The sequence below is a fragment of the Hyla sarda genome, chromosome 4 (genome assembly GCF_029499605.1).
Source record: "Hyla sarda isolate aHylSar1 chromosome 4, aHylSar1.hap1, whole genome shotgun sequence".
NCBI lineage: Eukaryota > Metazoa > Chordata > Amphibia > Anura > Hylidae > Hyla > Hyla sarda.
This window is the reverse complement of record NC_079192.1, coordinates 55,703,001-55,725,541: the sequence shown is the minus strand read 5'-3', so window position 1 is coordinate 55,725,541 and position 22,541 is coordinate 55,703,001. Positions and strand designations below refer to the sequence as shown.

The 22,541-nt window shown below is 44.3% G+C and overlaps 1 protein-coding gene across 1 annotated transcript in view; it reads left to right on the top strand.

The window, feature by feature from the left end:
* The first annotated feature begins 253 nt into the window (after positions 1-253).
* Positions 254-22,541, top strand: part of LOC130367957 (uncharacterized) — a 112,944-nt gene continuing 90,656 nt past the window's right edge. The window contains exon 1 of the mRNA XM_056571037.1: positions 254-379. The gene's annotated coding sequence lies outside the window, so the exon portion shown is untranslated. The remainder of the gene's footprint in view (positions 380-22,541) is intronic.

Genomic DNA, 22,541 nt, shown 5'->3' with positions numbered 1-22,541 from the left:
CGGAGGGACAGGGGGGGTGGGACTTCCCTATTCAGCCCCGATGGAGATGCGCTGTAGACGATCTGCCCTTTCCTGAAACATTTGCGCCACTGCAACTTTCTGGGTCTCCGTCGCCATCTTGGGACTCTCTGTATGTGTGCTTGCCTGTTCCACCATTCTGCTCCTCTTACTGGCTTCCGGCAAACTGAGAGGTTCTGGCAGCGTTGCTCCTTTTCTGCAGGGCTTCAGGAAAATGGCCACTGGACGGAAGTGCCTCAGTGGTGCAGCGCTGACTTCTCTTCACAGTTCCACTTCGGCATCAATACAACAACATGGATTCCACGCTGACCAGTGGGGGACATTTTCGCACGCTCCACCTGGGCATCGTTAACCCTTGCAGGTACAGGCAATACTTGGCAATGTAACATAGTTTCTGATCTGATCTTGCACATGGTTTTCACGACTTCCATACTGTTCCAAATAGTAGGCAACAAACTTTTCTTCACCTCCCCCTCTATTTCACAATCGCCTCGGGTAAAACACATTTCATAGAAAAAGTCCCATACACTTTTTGGCGCAGACTAAAATTGCATCGGCATTCTGTTTTTGCAGACAATATTGGACACAGATCAGACTAGGGGAGGACTTGTGGCATAAGGCACACACCCGTATCCTGTTCGTGATGCCAAAAGTTGTGGAGGCAGGGTGTGTGTTGCAGGGCAGATGTTGTTACCTTAGGGGCAGATGGCATTAACCCCTTGTATTCGTGACGCCATGGCGTGGTTTAGCCATAACCACCAGAAGGTATACCGCTGGATCCGGGGCTAGGCACGGGGGGCAATAAAGACTCAGATGCCAAGTTACGGACAAAGGTAGCTTTACTGAGGGTAGACAGATGGTAAAGTCTATACAGTTCAGCCAGGGACCAAGGAGGTGACCAGTGACTCAGAGACCTTAAGGGCTTGCTGGGACTTGTAGTAGGACTGGACAATTGAATGCAGACCTTGCTGACTTGACAGATGACAGGGACTGACTTGACTTGACTCATAAAGCTGTGACTTATCTTACTTGACTTGATGGCGGCTGCAGGACTGGACTTTGAGGTCTCCAACACTCTGGACACACACACTAGACAAGACTGCACTGGACCTCAGCAGGAAGCAAGAGAGAGAAGCTCCACCCAGGGCTTATATGGGGGAGACTAGCAGGGAGCCCATAGGTCACTCTTGGGATCACCTGGTCACTGGTACCTCCTGGGTAACAATCACATGACATATCACATGGTATAACTCTTAAAGCGACATTACATTTTATAACACTTTACATGGTAAAACATATTTACAATGCAGGGGGCCTTGGGGACACTGAAGGAGGCTGCCTGACAGCAGGAGCAGTGGGTAACACCTCCCGTACTGGGCCACCACACATTATACACCTCCAAGTACAAGATTTGAACAACAAGAAAAAAATGTGTTTTTAAATGGCAGGAAATGCTCAACCCCAAATGCAGTTGTGCATTTATGCTGGGGGAGCAGATCCTGCGCTTGTGGTCCTATCTATCTATCTATCTATCTATCTATCTATCTCATATCTATCTATCTATCTCTCTATCTCATATCTATCTCTATCTATCTATCTCATATCTATCTATATCTCATATCTATCTCTCATATCTATCTCATATCTATCTATCTCATATCTATCTATCTCATATCTATCTATCTATCTATCTATCTCATATCTATCTATCTCATATCTATCTATCTATCTATCTCATATCTATCTATCTATCTATCTCATATCTATCTCTCTCATATCTATCTCTCTATCTCATATCTATCTATCTATCTCATATCTATCTATATCTCATATCTATCTCTCATATCTATCTATCTATCTATCTCATATCTATCTCATATCTATCTATCTCATATCTATCTATCTCATATCTATCTATCTATCTATCTATCTATCTAACTCATATCTATCTATCTATCTCATATCTATCTCATATCTATCTATCTCATATCTATCTATCTCATATCTATCTATCTATCTATCTATCTAACTCATATCTATCTATCTATCTCATATCTATCTCTCTCATATCTATCTCTCTATCTCATATCTATCTATCTATCTCATATCTATCTATATCTCATATCTATCTCTCATATCTATCTATCTATCTATCTCATATCTATCTATCTATCTATCTCATATCTATCTATCTATCTCATATCTATCTCTCTCATATCTATCTATCTATCTATCTATCTATCTCATATCTATCTATCTATCTCATATCTATCTATCTATCTCATATCTATCTCATATCTATCTATCTCATATCTATCTATCTATCTATCTCATATCTATCTCATATCTATCTATCTCATATCTATCCATCTATCTCATATCTATCTCATATCTATCTATCTCATATCTATCTATCTATCTATCTCATATCTATCTCATATCTATCTATCTCATATCTATCCATCTATCTCATATCTATCTCATATCTATCTATCTCATATCTATCTATCTATCTATCTATCTCATATCTATCTCATATCTATCTATCTCATATCTATCTATCTCATATCTATCTATCTCATATCTATCTCATATCTATCTATCTCATATCTATCCATCTATCTCATATCTATCTATCTCATATCTATCTTATATCCATCTCATATATATCTATCTCATATCTATCTTATATCCATCTCATATCTATCTCTCTTATATCTATCTATCTCTATCTAACATCCTTTTACATTATCTTAGGAGCATTTCTCATGCTTTCATTGACATTACGTTGCTGTTGCTATTGGTTTTATTGGAGTAGTATTACAGGCAGGAATAAAATATAGCCCTACTGACAGCGAGACATGAGAAGTATTCTGTTCCCGCAGCCTTTCCTCACACTCCATTGTGTTCCAGCAAATCCTTATCCATTTTTGCGCTTCGGAGAGACACGTACTGTAATAACAATATAGTATATTTATAGACAGCTCCAATTCTAATAATTCCATGAATGTTTCCTTCATAATCCAGTTTATTTAAAGGGGTACTCCGGTGAAAAACTTAGTTTTTTTTTTAAATGAACTGGTGCCAGAAAGTTAAACAGATTTGTAAATTACTTCTATTAAAAAATCTTAATGCTTTCAGTACTTTTTAGCAGCTGTTGCTACAGAGGAAAATCTTTATTTTTTTTAATTTCTTTTTTTGTGTTGTCCACAGTGCTTTCTGCTGACACCTGATGCCCGTGTCAGGAACTGGAAAATACCAATAGCAAACCTATGCTGCTCTGGACAGTTCCTGACACAGACAGAGGTGTCAGCAGAGAGCACTGTGGACAAGTCAAAAAAGAAATTCAAAAAGTAAAGAATTTCCTCTGTAGCATACAGCTGCTAAAAAGTACTAAAAGGATTAAGATTTTTTAATAGAAATTATTTACAAATCTGTTTAACTTTCTGGCACCAGTTCATTTAAAGAAAAAAGTTTTCCACCGGAGTACCCCTTAAAGGCCTGAACTAGTGAAAAAGTATTGGTAGGTAAATCATTCCTTCATCTGGTAGTTGCCTCCTTTATGGGGATGAATACAATTCATTCAACTTTAGGAAATTATCTTTAAACTAACAACCAAGTGATGTGAGCAGGGCCTTCGGCTGTCCAGGCATGCTGGGAATTGTAGTTTTGTAACAGCTGGAGGCACACTGTTTGCAAAATACTTAGCAAAATACTACTAAAAGTAAAATAGCTGGGAATTGTAGTTTTGCAACAGCTGGAGACACACTGTTTGCAAAATACTTAGCAAAATACTACTAAAAGTAAAAAAGCAGAGGAAAAAATAAAGTTGTTCAGTCTGCGGATATTAGGGATCACATTGGACAGTAATGTGACTTCACTACACTGCTGACCATCTATGATAATCTACTGCCATTTAGTGGCTTCAATGGTGTACTGCTGACAATCTACAATAAGATACTGCCACTTAATGGCTACTATGGTGTACTGCTCACAATTTACAATAATCTACTGCCACCTAGTGGCTATTTCTCACAATTTACAATAATCTACTGCCACCTAATGGCTACAATGTGTACTGCTGACAATCTACTATAATCTACCGCCACCTAATGGCCACTAGAGTGTACTGCTGACAATCTACAATAAGCTGCTGCCACCTAGTGGCTACTATGGTGTATTGCTCACAATCTACAATAAGATACTGCCACCTAGGGACTACTATGGTGAACTGCTCACAATTTACAATAATCTACTGACAACTAATGGCTACAATGTGTACTGCTGACAATCTACTTTAATCTACCGCCAGCTAATGGCCACTATAGTGTACTGCTGACAAGCTACAATAATCTGCTGCCACCTAGTGGCTACTATGGTGTACTGCTCACAATCTACAATAAAATACTGCCACCTAGTGACTACTATGGTGCACTGCTCACAATTTACAACAATCTACTGCCACCTAGCAGCTACTGTGGTGTACTGTTGACAATCTACAATAATCTACTGCCACCTAATGGCCACTAGAGTGTACTGCTAACAATCTACAATAATCTACTGCCACCTAATAGCTATAATGGCATACTGACACCTAGTGGCTACTGTGATGTACTGTCTCAAAATAAATAATAGATTGTGATAACAGAGGATAAGGTAAAGAGAAGTGTCACCCAACCTTTGGTTCTCCAGCTGTTGGGACATGATGGGAGTTTGGCATCAGCTATACAGTCTCCACTGTATGATGATATGTAGCTGTCGGGGTATGATAGGAGTTGTAGTTTTGCAGCAGCTTGAGAACCACAGGATTAGGAACACAAGTGCAGAGTTCAGGGGGTCGTGCACATGGAAGAAGAATTCTGGTCTGGGGACACTTTGGGGGGCAGTATGTGTACTGAAGTATTTACTGCAATGTTTTTACTGCATACAGTGTTTGCAGGCACTGTGGAGTATGGCAGACACAGGGGTAAGTAACAGGAGGGGTGCTTTTAAAAAAGAAGAAGGTGACTGGGTGCTTGTGAATATGGTGTGGATATGCCAGGAAGAGATGAAGCCAAAGATGTCTGCACAGAAGACTTCACAGAAGCAACATAATGTTAGAAGATGGCATCATGGTGGTGCGTGCTAGATAGAGAAGATAGGGAAAGTGAAGATCTTCAATCATGAGAAGACACCATCTGTAGTCACTGGATGTAAGTGCCTCTGATCAGTATTTTCTTAATGTGTCCAGTCTGCCATGTGGTGATACTCTGCAGACCAACCCCCTGTGTGGTATCTAACCCCTACATACAAAGTACGTACGTGACAACCGCTGCAGACGGTCAGAAAGTTCTTGGAAAAGTCGGGCTGCGACTGCCACAACTTTACGCTTTTCCCGCGCCATTTTGCCAACTTCACCACGTGGAACGCTGCTCTCCACCATGTCTGTACTCTCCGGCTCTCTGTGCAGACTGAAGAGGTCGCTGTGCGTGGTGTCTTTTATAGTGGGCTTCTCCAAAATGGCGCTGGGCAGGAAGGACGTTATTGGTGCAGCCCCGACTTCCGGTTCCTCCAGAGACGACTCCTGTATCTCTGAGTTCCCTTTCGGCTGCGACACAGCAACTTGGTGGCCACGCCCAGGGGCGGGGAGTGGCGCAGGGCAGGCTTTCTTTGCGCGCTTTTCCGGCAGCAGTTCGGCTCCGCCTGTGCCGACCGGACCAAAGGATTTACACATTTCAGTTGTAGATAAATCTTTGCCTTCCCCCCTTACTTTTCTCATGGCCCCCTTGTATGGTGCACCATGGACACCGCTCCCATACACAGCAACACGGTTTACAGCACATGAATAAAGTTTGTTTTCTGGGGGGGAGTACACTTTCACTAGTGGCAACTGTAGTAGGCACACACCCGAATCCTGTTCGTGCAATGCCAAAAAGGCTTTGTGGTAGCCTTTGGGGGGTGTATGGTAGTTGGGGTGTTGTGGTAGATGTGGGGTTAATGTTAAGCCTATATAAATAAGGTCCGGTGATCTTGCGGAGTGTTTAGGGATTGATACACTCACAATTTAGAAGATATCAGCCGTCACCGCAAGGCTCAGGCCTAAACTCACTGATGACAGCAGCGCAGATCCTTCTCCATTAACAGCCCACGAGGAAAGAGAGTGAGCAATGGCTGCCGCTCCCTTATATGGGCAGGGGCGGGGCTGTGTTTACTGGTCCAATTAACTGTCACTTACCATTACAAGGAGCGATGGGAGATAAACGTCATAGGGACCCCCAAAGGTCCTTAAGCACAAAACCATAGAGTTTACCCGGTCACATGACCCGCAGGTCCTGTTACACTATGCTCAGGTAATTAACCATTTATATACACTTGTACAATCCTATATATATACAAATCCTAAAGAATTATTAGATGACTAATACCTAGATGAGAGGTGACTAGGGGCAGGCTAGTTAAGAAGAACTCCGACGTCCTAGGGACTCTAGCTATGGGGACTTATATAAAAAAGGTACCGGATAGGATGCGGTACCGGGACACCACATTTGTACATTAAAACAAATATATATACTGTATACAGTGCATAGTGAAAGTATTCGGCCCCCTTGAACTTTTCGACCTTTTGCCACATTTCAGGCTTCAAACATAAAGATATAAAACTGTAAATTTTTCTTGTGAAGAATCAACAACAAGGGGGACACAATCATGAAGTGGAACGAAATTTATTGGATATTTCAAACTTTTCAAAACTGAAAAATTGGGTGTGCAAAATTATTCAGCCCCTTTACTTTCAGTGCAGCAAACTCTCTCCAGAAGTTCAGTGAGGATCTCTGAATGATCCAATGTTGACCTAAATGACTAATGATGATAAATAGAATCAACCTGTGTGTAATCAAGTCTCTGTATAAATGCACCTGCACTGTGATAGTCTCAGAGGTCCGTTTAAAGCGCAGAGAGCATCATGAAGAACAAGGAACACACCAGGCAGGTCCGAGATACTGTTGTGGAGAAGTTTAAAGCCGGATTTGGATACAAAAAGATTTCCCAAGCTTTAAACATCCCAAGGAGCACTGTGCAAGCAATAATATTGAAACGGAAGGAGTATCAGACCACTGCAAATCTACGAAGACCTGGCCGTCCCTCTAAACTTTCAGCTCATACAAGGAGAAGACTGATCAGAGATGCAGCCAAGAGGCCCATGATCACTCTTGATGAACTGCAGAGATCTACAGCTGAGGTGGGAGACTCTGTCCATAGGCCAACAATCAGTCATATACTGCACAAATCTGGCCTTTATGGAAGAGTGGCAAGAAGAAAGCCATTTCTTAAAGATATCCATAAAAAGTGTCGTTTAAAGTTTGCCACAAGCCACCAGGGAGACACACCAAACATGTGGAAGAAGGTGCTCTGGTCAGATGAAACCAAAATCAAACTTTTTGGCAACAATGCAAAACGTTATGTTCGGCGTAAAAAGCAACACAGCTCATCACCCTGAACACACCGTCCCCACTGTCAAACATGGTGGTGGCAGCATCAGGGTCTGGGCTTTTCTTCAGCAGGGACAGGGAAGATGGTTACAATTGATGGGAAGATGGATGGAGCCAAATACAGGACCATTCTGGAAGAAAGCCTGATGGAGTCTGCAAAAGACCTGAGACTGGGACGGAGATTTGTCTTCCAACAAGACTATGATCCAAAACATAAAGCAAAATCTACAATGGAATGGTTCACAAATAAACATATCCAGGTGTTAAAATGGCCAAGTCACAGTCCAGACCTGAATCCAATCGAGAATCTGTGGAAAGAACTGAAAACTGCTGTTCACAAACGCTCTCCATCCAACCTCACTGAGCTCCAGCTGTTCACAAACGCTCTCCATCCAACCTTACTGAGCTCCAGCTGTTCACAAACGCTCTCCATCCAACCTCACTGAGCTCCAGCTGTTCACAAACGCTCTCCATCCAACCTCACTGAGCTCCAGCTGTTTACAAACGCTCTCCATCCAACCTCACTGAGCTCCAGCTGTTCACAAACACTCTCCATCCACCCTCACTGAGCTCCAGCTGTTCACAAACGCTCTCCATCCAACCTCACTGAGCTCCAGCTGTTCACAAACGCTCTCATCCAACCTCACTGAGCTCCAGCTGTTCACAAACGCTCTCCATCCAACCTCACTGAGCTCCAGCTGTTCACAAACGCTCTCCATCCAACCTCACTGAGCTCCAGCTGTTTACAAACGCTCTCCATCCAACCTCACTGAGCTCCAGCTGTTCACAAACGCTCTCCATCCACCCTCACTGAGCTCCAGCTGTTCACAAACGCTCTCCATCCAACCTCACTGAGCTCCAGCTGTTCACAAACGCTCTCCATCCAACCTCACTGAGCTCCAGCTGTTCACAAACGCTCTCCATCCACCCTCACTGAGCTCCAGCTGTTCACAAACGCTCTCCATCCAACCTCACTGAGCTCCAGCTGTTCACAAACGCTCTCCATCCAACCTCACTGAGCTCCAGCTGTTCACAAACGCTCTCCATCCAACCTCACTGAGCTCCAGCTGTTTTGCAAGGAGGAATGGGCAAAAATTTCAGTCTCTCGATGTGCAAAACTGATAGAGACAGACCCCAAGCGACTTACAGCTGTAATCGCAGCAAAAGGTGGTGCTACAAGGTATTAACTTAAGGGGGCTGAATAATTTTGCACGCCCAATTTTTCTGTTTTTTATTTGTTAAAAAAGTTTGAAATATCCAATAAATTTTGTTCCACTTCATGATTGTGTTCCACTTGTTGTTGATTCTTCACCAAAAATTACAGTTTTAAATCTTTGTGTTTGAAGCCTGAAATGTGGCAAAAGGTTGAAAAGTTCAAGGGGGCCGAATACTTTCACTATGCACTGTATATATATATATATATATATATATAATTTTTTTTTTTTTAACTTTTTTACTTTGTTGCTGACTTTTCTACATTCCTATAGAAAGAGAGAGAAAGAGGACAGAACTGCTATACAGGTCATAGTTACATAGTTACATAGTTAGTACGGTCGAAAAAAGACATATGTCCATCAAGTTCAACCAGGGAATTAAGGGGTAGGGGTGTGGCGTGATATTGGGAAGGGATGAGATTTTATATTTCTTCATAAGCATTAATGTTATTTTGTTCCAGGAATGTATCTAATCCTGTTTTAAAGCTGTAAATTGTTCCAGCTGTGACCAGTTCCTGAGGTAGACCGTTCCATAAATTCACAGTCCTCACGGTAAAGAAGGCGTGTCGCCCCTTGTCCATACAAGGTTAGTTAGCCACAAAGCCACTTCAATCTGTCCCACAGACTAATACCCTCAGCAGGCCTTAAAGGGGTAATCTAGAGGGAAAAATAGTTATACAGATTGGTAAATTACTTCTGTATGAAAATTTTAACCCTTTCAGTACTTATCAGCTGCTGTATGCTCCAGAGGAAGTTGTGTATTTCTTTCCAGTCTGACCACAGTGCTCTCTGCTGACACCTCTGTCCATGTCAGGAACTGTCCAGAGCAGGAGCAAATCCCCATAGCAAACCTCTCCTTATCTGGACAGTTCCTGACATGGACAGAGGTGGCAGCAGAGAGCACTGTGGTCAGACTGGAAAGTGAGTGGTGGAGCAGAGAGCTGATAGCCCTGCACACTAGACAATTTGTCTAACCATAGATTGATGCTCACCAGAGCCTTTAGCAATGCTTTTTTTTTTTTTTCAAGCTTGAAACATCTTTATAGCTTCTGAATGTTGTTTGCATTAAGTCATTATACATAATAACCAATCTTTTGTGAGAAGCCAATATAGCTGAGAGATACACAATTCTCCTTTTTTCATCTCCTCTAAAGAGGTTTCACACACAGCTTTATGTGGATTCAAAAGGACTGAAAAATATAAAGAAAGGGATTGTACTTCTCATTCCTGCTTTATATGCTTCTGACTCAAAAAACAAATAAACCCTAAAATAAAAACTGCTGCAAAAAGCCGTGTGTGAAAACCCCCTTAAAATGAAATATTGTTGGACAAGTCATTGACTCAAGGGGTTCACATACTTTTCTCTCTGCATTCTGGATATTTACTCAATGGGGGAGATTTATCAAAGTTGTCTATTTCCCACATCAATATAGACCAAACTACAGAGGGTTAGTCTGGTCTATTGTGCGCCTAATTTATCAATAGGCGCAAGGCTCTTGATAAATTCTGCGCACAGACTTCGGGATCTATGGTTTAGTCTATATTTAAACCTCCTCCAGCATGGTCGGACATTTCGGCGTACTTTCGGCCAATACGACTTGTCGCTGAAAAGTCTCTTTTGATAGATTCAGCACCAATGCATTTTTCTGTCTAAAATAGACTTGCATGCATCATGTTCTAAAAATCCTCGATAGCAAAAGTCGCAGAAAAGTCACGCATATTTAGACTGCAACTTTCTGTGCGACAAATTTAGACAGGAAAAACCAGTCTAAATCCTTTGATAAATCTCCCCCAATGTGCTCAATATAAGACATGAACAGTACAACTGTTTGCGTGTTATTAGTTTACATTTTGTTTGATTCTTCACCATCATGATGTGAAATAAGCATTTAGGAAAATATATATAGGCAGTGGCGTTGCTAGGGTTGGTGTCACCCGGTGCGGTAGAAAATGGTGTCACCCCCATACCTACCCCTTCCCCCCAGTAAGTTTCTTTTAGCCTGTTGTGACAGACACCACTGTTGTAGCGCATTGTGAGAAATTCCAGTATAATAATCAGATATACCAGTTGCCACAGAATAGGAAAGTGTTAAGGAAGTTTTCACCATTTAAATATACAGCTCCCAGAATTACTTAAAGGGGTACTCCACTGGAAAACATTTACTTTTATATCAACTGGTGCCAGAAAGTTAAACAGATTTTTAAATTACTTCTATTTAAAATATTAATCCTTACAGTACTTATCAGCTGCTGTATGCTCCACAGGAAGTTGTGTAGTTCTTTCCAGTCTGACCACAGTGCTATTTGCTGACACCTCTGTCCATGTCAGGAACTGTCCAGAGCAGGATAGGTTTGCTATGGGGATTTGCTCCTACTATGGACAGTTCTTGACATGGACAAAGTTGTCAGCACAGAGCACTGTGGTCAGACAGAAAATAAATTAAAAAAGAAAAGAACTTCCTGTGAATCACTTATACAGCAGCTAATAAGTACTGGAAGGATTAAGATTTTTAAATAGAAGTAATTTACAAATCTGTTTAACTTTGTAGCACCAATTGATAAAAAAAAAAAATGTTTTCCAGTAGAGTACCCCTTTGAGCAGTGGTGAGGTTATGCTGGGAGTTGTGGTTTCACTCACCATAACTGTAGAACTTACAAGTGACTACAGCTCTGATAGGACATAAAGAGGAGAATGTACAATGATATCAGTGACTACAGGTGACGTCTTCTCTATAGTGAGGAGAATACAGAATGGTATCAGTGATTACAGGTGACGTCTTCTCTATAGTGAGGAGAATACACAATGATATCAGTGACTACAGGTGACGTCTTCTCTATAGTGAGGAGAATGTACAATGATATCAATGATTACAGGTGACGTCTTCTCTATAGTGAGGACAATACACAATGATATCAGTGACTACAGGTGACGTCTTCTCTATAGTGAGGAGAATACACAATGACATCAGTGACTACAGGTGACGTCTTCTCTATAGTGAGGACAATACACAATGATATCAGTGACTATAGGTGACGTCTTCTCTATAGTCTTCCCTTATCTAATTCAGATGGTACATACCGCCAGGACTTGTTCCAGCTAAAACTTCTGTCTGCAGAATGTGACGCCCAGACGTCTCCTCTCTATGTCAGCGCATTCTCATCCTCTATATGAAAACAGTTATTATTATAAACCTGCCAGACACAGTATCCTCTAAATATAGTACTACTATACACTATACTCTTTGATTATAAACCTTCCATACACCATACCCACTGAATATAATACTACCACACACTGTACATCCTGAATATAATACCGCCACACACTGTACCCTCTGAATATAATACTACCACCCACTGCGCCCTCTGAATATAATACTACCACCCACTGCGCCCTCTGAATATAATACTACCACAAACTGCGCCCCCTGAATATAAATCTGCCACATAGTGTACCCTCTGAATATAAATCTGCCACATACTGTACCCCTGAATATAAATCTGCCACATACTGTACCCCTGAATATAATACTACCACCCACTGCACCCTCTGAATATAATACTTAGAGATGAGCGAACTACAGTAAATTCGATTCGTCACGAACTTCTCGGCTCGGCAGTTGATGACTTTTCCTGCATAAATTAGTTCAGCTTTCAGGTGCTCCCGTGGGCTGGAAAAGGTGGATACAGTCCTAGGAGACTCTTTCCTAGGACTGTATCCACCTTTTCCAGCCCACTGGAGCACCGGAAAGCTGAACTAATTTACGCAGGATAAGTCATCAACTGCCGAGTCGAGAAGTTCGAGACAAATCGAATTTACTGTAAGTTCGCTCATCTTTAATAATACTACCACAAACTGCGCCCTCTGAATATAATACTACCACAAACTGCGCCCTATGAATATAATACTACCACAAACTGCGCCCTCTAAATATAATACTACCACAAACTGCGCCCTCTGAATTTAATACTACCACAAACTGCACTCTCTGTATATAATACTACCACACACTGAGCCCTCTGAATATAATACTACCACAAACTGCGCCCTATGAATAACATTGCCATACAGTGTACCCTCTGAATATAATACCACAACCGCAGTAACACCCCTCAACATCCGTTAGCTGATACTATTACCACGGGAGGGGGGGTATTGGTGGTGTTGCTAGTGGATGATGGGGGTGCTACTACTGGGGGGTGTTGCTGAAGGATGATGAGGGTGCTACTGGCCATCCCCCCTGGCAGTACCACCCCCATCATCCATCGGCAGGATCATCCTCCTGGCAGGAGCACTGCCATCATCCACCACCAAGATCTGCTGATGGAGGTGCTGCTGCTGGGGGGTGGGTGTTGCTGGTGGATGATGAGGGTGCTACTGCCAGGGGGGGAGCATTAGGTAGGCAGCAGTTCCCCCACATTAGGTAGGTAGCAGTTTCCCCACATTAGGTAGCATCTTTTCCCCACATTAGGCAGCATAGATTCCCCACATGTGGTACCAGTTCCCCCACATTAGGTAGGTACCAGTTACCCCACATTAGGTAGCAATTTCCCCACATTAGGTAGCACAGATTCCCCACATTATGTAGCAGTTTCCCCACATTAGGTAGCATAGATTCCCCACATTTGGTAGCACAGATTACCCACATAAGGTAGCATAGACTCCCCACATAAGGTAGCATAGACTCCCCACATAAGGTAGCACAGATTTCCCACATTAGGTAGCATAGACTCCCCACATTAGGTAGCATAGACTCCGCACACTTGGTAGTAGTTTCCCCACATTAGGCCGCAGGTTCCCCACAATGGGTCAAAGTCTCCCCACATTAGATCGCTGGTTCAACCCCCCACCCCACCCCCACCACACACACACACACAAAAAACCACATACAACACAGAGAGACACACACAAACACACACACAGTCAGATAGACACACACTCACAGACAGACACACAGAGTCACATACACACACAGTCACACACACACACACACACACAGTCACACACACAGAGTCACATATACACACAGTCACACACACACACAGAGTCACATACACACACAGTCACACACACACACACACAGAGTCACATACACACACAGTCACACACACACACAGAGTCACATACACACACAGTCACACACACAGAGTCACACACACACAGTCACACACACACAGAGTCACATACACACACAGTCACACACACACACACAGAGTCACATACACACACACAGACAGAGAGACAGACACACACACTCATCCATCCAGCACAGCGCTCCTTCTCACCTGGCGTCCTGCGAGTGACGTAACTGACGTCCTCCTGCCCGGCCATGCAGTGTGACGTCAGGCCGGCGAAGACGTGGGAGCGGAGGCCGGGCACAGTGCTGGTGAAGGTGAGGGGATGTGATGACGGACGGGTGCACAGCGCAGGTGAAAGAGGGGGGGGTTGCTGACGGACGGAAGGGCGCACCGCACACACAGGGGGGGGGGGTGCTGACGGATGGGAGGCCGGTCGGGCACAGATGGGGGTGTCTGTGTAGCGGGGGAGGGGTGGGTGCTGCGGAGCATCTTGGTGTCACCCCATTAGGTTGGTGTCACCCGGTGCGGGCCGCACCCCCCGCACCCGGGTCGCAACGCCACTGTATATAGGCCAAAAATACATGCACACGTGGGGTTCAAAGAAAAGGCCCAGCCTCATCCAACCCCTTCAGACAGCCCCGTTATACCATCTGTGTAAAAGATAGTTGTGGATAGAGAATACATCAAAATGCTTAGGGGTATAACTAGAGTGACAGGCCTCAGAAATACATTTTGGAGCTGGAATTACCACCTTCCCTCCCCAGCTTTTTGCTCAGATGAAGAGAGATGGACACGACCCCTTCATAAGGCAGGAAACAAAGCAAGTGAGCAAGATATAAAGGGTTACTCCGCTCCCCAGCATCCAGAACTCAATTTTACGAACACTGGGTGTGGGCTTCTGTGTTCACGCCCGCCCCCTCATGACGTCGTCCGCCCCCTCCCATAGTATTGAGGGGGTGGGAAGTGACGTCACGGGGCAGGGCGTGATGTCACGAGGGGGCGGGCGTGAACAGGGAAGCTTGCAACCAGCTTTCGAAACATTGAGTTCTGGACACTGGGGAGCGGATTAACCCTTTAAATGCTATTTGTTAGGGATATACAGTGGGGCAAAAAAGTATTTAGTGAGCCACCAATTGTGCAAGTTCTCCCACTTAAAAAGATGAGAGAGGCCTGTAATTTTCATCATAGGTATACCTCAACTATGAGAGAAAAAATCCATAAAATCACATTGTCTGATTTTTAAAGAATTTACTTGCAAATTATGGTGGAAAATAAGTATTTGGTCAATAACAAAAGTTCATCTTAATACTTTGTTATATACCCTTTGTTGGCAATGACAGAGGTCAAACGTTTTCTGTAAGTCTTCACAAGGTTTTCACACACTGTTGCTGGCATTTTGGCCCATTCCTCCATGCAGATCTCCTCTAGAGCAGTGATGTTTTGGGGCTGCTGCTGGGCAACACAGACTTTCAACTCCCTCCAAAGGTTTTCAATGGGGTTGAGATCTGCAGACTGGCTAGGCCACTCCAGGAGCTTGAAATGCTTCTTACGAAGCCACTCCTTCATTGCCCGGGCAGTTTGTTTGGGATCATTGTCATGCTGAAAAACCCAGCAACATTTCATCTTCAGTGCCCTTGCTGATGGAAGGAGGTTTTCCCTCAAAATCTCACGATACATGGCCTCATTCATTCTTTTCTTTACACGGATCAGTCATCCTGGTCCCTTAGCAGAAAAACAGCCCCATAGCAGGATGTTTCCACCCCCATGCTTCACAGTAGGAAGGGTGTGTTTTGGATGCAACTCAGCATTCTTTCTCCTCCAAACACGACGAGTTGAGTTTTTACCAAAAAGTTCTACTTTGGTTTCATCTGACCATATGACATTCTCCCAATACTCTTCTGGATGATCCAAATGCTCTCTAGCAAACTTCAGATGGGCCCGGACATGTACTATCTTAAGCAGGGGACATGTCTGGCACTGCATGATTTAAGTCCCTGGTGGCATAGTGTGTTACTGATGGTAGCCTTTTTTTTACTTTGGTCCCTGCTCTCTGCAGGCCATTCAATAGGATTTTTGCTGATCATTTTGACACCACAGGGTGAGATCGTAAATGGAGCCCCAGATCGAGGGAGATTATCAGTGGTCTTGTGTAACACTCATGGTTAGAAGACTGGAACACTGGAGGTAGTGGATCCGCTGGACCTGTGTGGCAGATGACACGGGCCGTACCAGGGAGCAGAGTCTAAGGTGCCGCTGGTCTAAGGTGCCGCAAAGCGGGATGGTCTTGCTGAGGCAGGCGGCAGCCAGGTCGCTACCCCTGGCATGACTCGACCACAAAGGCGGCTGTGGAGATTCGAGGCACAGGAGGAATACAGCAACTTGTAGTCAGGATAGCAGATGGACAGGGCTGGCGGCACAGGGGCATAGTCAGGAAGGTAGCAGGAGGTCAGTAGGCAGGCGGCACAGGAGCAAGGTCAGGTCACAGAACAAGGGGTCAGAAACACAGCAAAACTCAATAAGGCTTTCTCAATGGCACAAGGCAACAAAGATCCGGCAGGAATGTGTGGGAGGTGCAGGAACTTATAAGTGAGGCAAAGGTGTTAGACTTAATTATGGGCATACTGGCCCTTTAAATCATATAGCTCCGATGCACGTGCGCCCTAAGAGACGGGGACATGCATGCCGGAGCTGAGAGGCAGGGGAGGAGACAGCTGAGGTGAGTGATTGCCAGGGATTCGCATGTGGGCACGTCCCGCGATGCGAATTGAAGCCCTGCCGGCTGGAGGAGAGAGCGGGGCAATGCGCTCACGGCCAGCGCGTGCGGCTGGAGCTTAAACTGTTACAGTTCCCCCCCCCCTTTGGTCTTCCCCTCCTTTGGTGGTGCAGAAATTTTCAGAGAAGGTCACGGTCCAGGATATTCTCCTCTGGCTCCCAAGATCTTTCCTCTGGACCATAACCTTCCCAGTCAGCCAGGAAGAATTTGTTTACCTCTCACGGTCTTAGTGGCAAGAATCTCTTTGACCTTGTAGACATAAGAAGAGCCGGAGACTGGTGTGGGGACAAAATTCTTCTGAGAAAACCGGTTGATGACCAGAGGCTGAGGAGGGAAACATGGAAAAAAATTGGAATACGTAAAGAAGCAGGTAAACAGAGTTTATAGGAGACTGGATTAATATTTTGCAACACCTGGAAGGGGCCTAGAAACCGAGGACCAAGCTTGTAGCAGGGAATCCTGAACTGAATGTATTTGGAGGAAAGCCAAACCTTGCCTCCAGGAGAGAAGGACGGAGGAGGTCTTCTACTCTTATCAGCCTGTGCCTTTATGCGTGAGGAAGCTTGAGATAAAGACTGTCGAGTTTGTTGCCAAATGGAAGAAAAGTCACGGACAAGCTCATCAACAGCTGGCACATTGCAAGAAACTGGAAGTGGAAGAGGAGGACAGAGATGGAGTTCGTAAACAACAAAAATGGGAGAAGACCTCGTCGACTCGGAATCTTTATGATTATAAGAGAATTCTGCCCAAGGGAGAAGGTTGACCCAATTGTCTTGGCTAGCAGAAACAAAATGACGAAGATAAGTCTCCAGAATTTGATTAACCCTCTCCACTTGACCGTTGGACTGAGGGTGGTAGGCTGAGGAGAAGTCCAGATTGATGTCTATACAGTTACAAAGAGCTCTCCAGAACTTAGAAACAAACTGAACTCCGCGGTCAGAAACCATATGTTGTGGAAGACCATGTAGACGGAAGATAATGAAGCAAAAAGTACTTCGCCAGCTGTGGAGCAGATGGGAGACCTGGTAGAGGGATGAAATGAGTCATCTTGGAAAACTGATCAACCACGACCCAAATGACCGAGTTATTACGGAAAGGTGGCAGATCAGTGATAAAATCCATAGCGATGTGGGACAAGGAATGAATAAAGGCTGTAAGAGTCCAGCAGGTTTCTGCCGAGGAGTCTTGTCTCTGGCACAAGTGTCACAGGAACAAACAAAATCGGAAACATCACGTTCTAGATGCGGCAACCAGTAGTGCATAGAGATTAGAAGTAAAGTCTTACGTACTCCAGGATGACCTGCCAACAAAGAAGAATGACCCCATTTCAGAACCTGGCGGGCACAAAGGATTTTCCAGGAGGAACTTGCTGAATAGTGGCAGGAGCTGTAGAAATCAAGCGATCTGGAGGAATAATATGCATTGGCGTGGAGTCCAAACAATGACGTCAGAGGACCTGGTGAGAGCATCAGCCCTGATGTGAAGTCTGCTGGACGGAAGTGAATGAAGTAATTGAATCTAGAAAAGAACAAAGGCCACCTTGCCTGGCAGGGATTCAATCGCTGAGCAGACTGAAGGTACAGAAGATACTCATGGTCGGAGTAGATGCTGACCGGATGAGAAGAACCTTCCAATAAATGTCGCCATTCCTCCAAGGCAAGCTTGATAGCGAGGAGTTCTCGATCTCCAATGGAGTAATTCCTCTCAGCAGGTAAGAAAGTCTTGGAAAAGAAACCACAAGTTGCTGCGCCTGTTGGGCCAACTGCTGCGATTGACAAACCACAACAGACTTCTGGCAGGGGTACCTCAGTGGGATCCATGGCTGGATCTTACACTAACACTCACGGTTAGAAGGCTGGAACACTGGAGGTAGTGGATCCACTGGACCTGTGTGGCAGATGACGCGGTCCGTGCCAGGGAGTGGAGTCTAAGGTGCCGCTGGTTTTCACCAGAGCCCACCGCAAAGCGGGATGGTCTTGCTGAGGCAGGCGGCACCCAGGTCGCTACCTCTGGCACGACTCGACCACACAGGCGGCTGAGGAGATTCGAGGCACAGGAGGAACACAGCAACTTGTAGTCAGGATAGCAGAAGGTCAGGGCTGGCGGCACATGTGCATAGTAAAGAACGTAGCAGGAGGTCAGTAGGCAGGCGGCACAGGAGCAAGGTTAGGTCACAGAACAAGGGGTCAGAAATACGGCAAGGCAAGACCCAGCAATGGTTTCTCAATGGCACAAGGCAACAAAGATCTGGCAGGAATGTGTGGGAATTATGGGCGTACTGGCCCTTTAAATCCTATAGCTCAGGCACATGTGCGCCGGAGCTGAGAGGTGTGACATTATGTCCAATTAGCTTTTTTTCCTCCCTTTTTTGGTTTAGTTCCAATACACACAAAAGGAGTAAACATGTGTATAGCAAAACATGTGCTACTACAATCCTTTTCTGTGAGAAATACTTCATTCTCTAGAAACATTTCAGGGGTGCCAACATTTACAGCCATGACTATATATATATATATATATATATATATATATATATATATATACGGGATCAGTATTTTCCTCAGGGAGAGGACGCCACTCCTGACGTGAGACGGAGATTTAAGTAGGCCATTTGCACTCCGCGGGCACCTGGGTAAAAAATATTCAAATGAGCTCACCACACCCCCTATACAGGTAGTGTGTCTTGCAACCAGCTCCGACTCCAGTTAAGAAGTCTCAGAACTGATTGGGATTTTTTGCCAAGCCAGAACTCTCTCCAGAAGGAAAGAGAACCCATTTGCAGACAACTGTTTCGGGGGTACTTGCCCCTCGTCAGTACAGAGCAGGGTTATCTGGCTTGGCTGGGTGAGAGGCCTTTGACTAGCTAAACGGGAAACGGGATCAGTATTTTCCTCGGGGAGAAGACGCCACTCCTGACGTGAGACAGAGATTTAAGTAGGCCAGTTGCACTACGCGGGCACCTGGGTATATATATATATATATATATATATATATATATATATATATATGCTAACCACTGAGCCACCATGCTGCCCTAAGTAAACCTAAAAATATGACACCAAGTCTCAAAACCATGTATGTCCAAATATTTAAACAAGTTGGTGTAAAAGACATTCACATTCTTTATACAAAGTCTGGTCTTGTTTCCCTTTATACAGGACATCTTTAGGGAAGCTCAGGGCATGGGAATTTATACAGCTACTACGGTAGTAAAGGACATGGAGCAACCCCTAGTGGTGACTGTAGGAAAGGCAGGAGTTAGAGTCGGGCCCCATGGCAGCTCTCTGGGATTGTACACCACTGCTCTGTACACAGCAGAAATTCCTGTTTACCCAGAGGTGAAATAATTATGTAGTACCTCACCTGGTCACTAGGTGGCAGCAGTTAACCTGTTATTCAGCACCGTAAAAATGTTTAAATCCCTTGGAATTATAATGGATTGTAATATAATTTTGACGTAATGGATCTGACATAACAGTCCAAATTGTTACAGTGAAGGTAAAAATAAAAACCATGAAGTAGTGAGTGCATGTGTATTTATCCTCCATATTTATAGATCCTCATAGGTATTCAGTCCCATATGTATAGACCCTCATAGGTATTTAGCCCCCATATTTATAGATCCTTATATGTATTTAGTTCCCATATGTATAGTTCCTCATAAGTATAGGTCCATAGATCCTCATATGTATTTAGCCCTATACTGTGTGTGTGTGTGTGTGTGTATATATATATACAGCCGTTGGCTGTCCGGGCATGCTGGGAGTTGTAGTTTTGCAATATCTGGAGGTCCGCAGGTTGAAGACCACTGGTATTGGAGGTTATAGTCACATGTCCCCGCTGCTCGGGACCGTCACCGCTGCCCTGGATGTCGCCTTCCATCGCTGTCGCCGCGTCCCCGGAGTGTCCCCGCCGCTTCGGCAAAGCCTCTGCTTTCCCTGCATCCTCGCTCTCCGTCGCCGCCATCACGTCGCTACGCACGCCGCTCCTATTGGATGACGGTACAGCTAGCGCAGCGACGTGATGACAACGATGGAGAGCGCTGACGATGCAGGGGATCCCGAAGAGGACGCGCCGGAGCCCCGAGGACAGGTAAGTGATCATCAGCGGACCACACAGGGCACCGTAAACGGCTATCCGGTGGCAGCTGAAGCAGTCTGCGCTGCCGGATAGCCGTTTATGCGATGGCCCCGACATACAAAAGCATCGTATGTTGATGCCGCCTTCAACATGCGATGGTCTCTGAGAGGCCATCATATGTTGAAATGACTGTGACCTATTATACAGTGGGGCAAGAAAGTATTTAGTCAGCCACCAATTGTGCAAGTTCTCCCACTTAAAAAGATGAGAGAGGCCTGTAATTTTCATCATAGGTATACCTCAACTATGAGAGAAATAATGAGAAAAAAATCCATAAAATCACATTGTCAGATTTTTTAATAATTTATTTGCAAATTATGGTGGAAAATAAGTATTTGGTCAATAACAAAAGTTAATCTCAATACTTTGTTATATACCCTTTGTTGGCAATGACAGAGGTCAAACGTTTTCTGTAAGTCTTCACAAGGTTTTCACACACTGTTGCTGGTATTTTGGCCCATTCCTCCATGCAGATCTCCTCTAGAGCAGTGATGTTTTGGGGCTGTCGCTGGGCAGCACAGACTTTTAACTGCCTCCAAAGGTTTTCTATGGGGTTGAGATCTGCAGACTGGCTAGGCCACTCCAGGAGCTTGAAATGCTTCTTACGAAGCCACTTCTTCAAGGTTTTCACACACTGTTGCTGGTATTTTGGCCCATTCCTCCATGCAGACCAGGAGCAGGTAAGGAGGGCATTACCCAGAGAATCATCAAAGACACCAACAATAACACTGAAGGAGCTCCAGAGATCCACAGTGAAGATGGAAGCATCTGTCCATGGGACACCATAAGTGTACACTACACAAAACAGGGCTTTTTGGAAGAATGGCCAAAAAAAAGCCATTGCTCAAAGGGGTGTCCAACCATTAACACATATCCACAGGATATGTGTACGACTGAGGGAGTCTGACTGCAGAGAACCCCCCTGTAATCTCAAGAATGGGGTCCCGAGTGAACATTGCTGCTTCATTTATTGTCTATGAGGGCTTTTGGAGATGTGTACAGACTATGCAAATAAAAAAATAAATTTTTGGGGGGTTTATTTACACTTAAGGGCACAATTTTTCCGGTAGAAATTCAAATTCTGATCTCCACCACAAGAAAGAACATGCCCGCGCAGTCCTTTTACCGATTGAATATGTCCGCCACGGAATGTCCGCCAGGAATTTGAATTGTCCCTTGGAATCCAAAGATTTATCTTATCCACCAAATAATCCACAACATTACATTTAGTGTGTGAATTCATTTTAGATTCATACTTTCCTCTTGAACTAAATGGGGAAAATCTGACAGATATTGGCATTTTGCGGATTTAAAGGTATATGCCAGATTTTTTATTTTATTTGACTATGCTACAGGGATTGTAAAGTTAGTGTAGTTCATAATATAGTCAATGTTAGTGGAAGAAGGAATGGGCTGCACTCACCGGAATCAGGTACAAAAGCAGTGCTGTTCTTTATTTCCAAAGGTGCAGTAAAATCATCATAAGCAGCAAGACATTAAAGATGTAACAGACGCCATGAGTCAGATCATTCTTGGGTGACAGCTGTTTCACGTGCGCATGCACTCTTCATGAGACCCTGCATGCGCACGCACAACAGCTGTCACCCAAGAATGATCTGACTCATGGTGTCTGTTACATCTTTAATGTCTTGCTGCTTATGATGATTTTACTGCACCTTTGGAAATAAAGAACAGTACTGCTTTTGTACCTGATTCCGGTGAGTGCAGCCCATTCGTTCTTCCACATACATTGACTATATAATGAACTACACTAACTTGTTGCTTCTCAGGCTTTTTGCACCGCGGCAGGTGCACTGTTTGCTGACCCCCATCCCTAAATGCATGTATACT